The sequence below is a fragment of the Austrofundulus limnaeus genome, unplaced genomic scaffold (genome assembly GCF_001266775.1).
Source record: "Austrofundulus limnaeus strain Quisiro unplaced genomic scaffold, Austrofundulus_limnaeus-1.0 Scaffold121, whole genome shotgun sequence".
Lineage (NCBI taxonomy): Eukaryota > Metazoa > Chordata > Actinopteri > Cyprinodontiformes > Rivulidae > Austrofundulus > Austrofundulus limnaeus.
This window is the reverse complement of record NW_013952523.1, coordinates 972,993-975,327: the sequence shown is the minus strand read 5'-3', so window position 1 is coordinate 975,327 and position 2,335 is coordinate 972,993. Positions and strand designations below refer to the sequence as shown.

The 2,335-nt window shown below is 38.4% G+C and overlaps 1 protein-coding gene across 2 annotated transcripts in view; it reads left to right on the top strand.

Moving 5' to 3' along the window:
• pik3cb (phosphatidylinositol-4,5-bisphosphate 3-kinase, catalytic subunit beta) overlaps positions 1-2,335 on the top strand; it is a 110,622-nt gene that overhangs the window by 34,787 nt on the left and 73,500 nt on the right. For both annotated transcript variants that reach the window (XM_014015006.1, XM_014015007.1), the window contains exon 2: positions 425-502. The gene's annotated coding sequence lies outside the window, so the exon portion shown is untranslated. The remainder of the gene's footprint in view (positions 1-424; positions 503-2,335) is intronic.

The window sequence follows — 2,335 nt, the reverse complement described above, 5'->3', positions numbered from 1 at the left end:
TCCCAAAGTTGGGCTTGGGACCCAACAATGGGTCATGAAGCACCTTGGATAATCTCCAGAAATCAATTTAAAGGGTAATAAAATAATTACTGATGTAATATTTTCCCTATAATTATTACAAAAAACACAAAATAAGTATAAATAAGTATTTATATTTGTGTACAAGCTGTTTAGATTGTCAGAAAACCTGTGTTTTTATGGTTATTAACAAAGTTTGTGTACTCAGACCAGTAATATTTGGGGTCACAAGTTTTTGCCAGGGAGATATTTTGTGGGTCAGAAGATAAAAAGTTTGGGAACCACTGCCTTAGAACAATAGGATTTTCTTGAACTATTCTGCATTTTTTAAAACATAATTTGAAAATAGTTTGTGGTTTTCCTTCTTTTTCTAACGTTTGATTTTGTTTGTAATCTTGTCCATCAGACACGCTGACCCAGAGTCCATCCAGATGAGCCCAGTGAGGAGCAGAAGCACAGGAAATAGGACTTAAGAAAACAGCAGGTAAAACCTCAGTGAGCGAGCATGCTTGATCTTGTAGTTATCTTGACATAGTGTGTGTGTGTGTGTGTGTGTGTGTGTGTGTGTGTGTGTGTGTGTGTGTGTGTGTGTGTGTGTGTGTGTGTGTGTTACTGGGTGAAAGTTTGGGTGGAGTAATTGAGCACTGCCGTACCTGGAATCCAGATGAACAGTCCTCAGCCTAACAGGCGGGAAATTTGTGGAAGTGGGCCAACACATTTCACATTCATGTGAGGGAGTTTCACAATCACATCAAACACTCATTGCATCTGTTTTCCTGTGTTGTATCCTCCCCATTTAGCTAATCACTGTCAAACTTCTCAGAACTTAAGATGTCTTTTTTTTTTTGTCGAGTTTAAGTTCTCCAAAGCACGACAACTTAGTGATTTATATTTATGTTTCAACCAAAAAAAAAAACAGGAAACCAGTTGTGGAACTTGTGCATAGGGCTCACACACTGGCTGCATCACTGGTTAAATTACAAGTGGACCTGTTCTCGTAGTTTTCAGAGGGTTGTGTTTTCACTGTCGACATGAAAACACAAGGGTAGAATTTCAAGTTTTTTGCATTTTCTTTCACTCTCTAATACAACGCTCCTCTTCTCTTTCCACTTCTAATCCAAATAATGGATCTACTACTTCCTCATCAAAGTCCTCACTCAGACTGTTTTTCCTCTCTGTCTTTGAGCTTTCCTGGTCTCTCTGAAAAGGTTCTGACCGTGGCCCTTTCCATCTGTGCCTAGCTCCACCTCCATCTCAATTTGCCTCATTGTTTTGAATCAACGACACAAAAGCTGACAAAACTAAACACACTAAATTATTCCCTTATTAGAAAATTTGAACACGTTAAATATAAATCTCTCAAATTTCATTTCTCTCTCCTGCTCTCGCTGTGTCTTTTGCCACCAAACTTCATTCAACCTTTGTGTCTTTTTTATTTTCTTCTTATTCGATTTTTTTTGGTGCTTGGGGTTTTATGTTTGTTCAGAGTGGGGGTGAGACCAGAGGGTGCATAGAGGTGTTTTATTTCCATGAATCTGTCTGTTTCTCTGCCTCCTGCTGAAACGTGCTTCAAATATGACAAACATAAAGTGCTGTAAATTATTTATCATAACTCTGGTTTTACGTGGCCTATCGACAGAATTCAAAAACTGGTGTATAGCTTGAAGTCTATACATTTTGACACAAATTTGAAACCGTTTCTTCTTCTTATGATCATGTGACCAAGATGTGCTGGTGTCCAGGGACTCCACGGGGTTAATTAACATATAAATCTTTATTGGCAAAATGCTACAATTTCTCATGATTATTTTTTTTGCCAATATTGCCCATCCCTACTTTGGAGTCTGTCCAGGTGAACTGGAAGAGATACGTAAAGAAAAAGAAGATCTGAAGATCTCATACTAAGCCCTTGCTTCTGACCTGATCTCAGATGATCGGCAGAAGATGGAATTAAAATAACTAATTCCTAAATACAATTTATTTAATGTGGTTTTAATGAAAAATTTAGCTCAAGAAAGTTTGCTGCTGCTATGACATTGTCGACCAGTTGATAAATATAATAACCTGTAGGCCACGGACATCTGGTCCAGCACTTGGGGCCACTCCGACCACTTCCGGTTTGTGGTCAACACAGTGTTAGCGAAAGATTTTTCACACGACGACTCTTAATGATCTCCACAGTACAGAATTAGCATATTACATGTACCAACATTAACACAGGAGACGTACAGGTCCAGCCAAGTGGGAAAAAAAATCACTCCAAAGTGGATTAAAGCCATAAAAACAAAGGAAAAGACGTTCGTGTTTATGGTTCCAT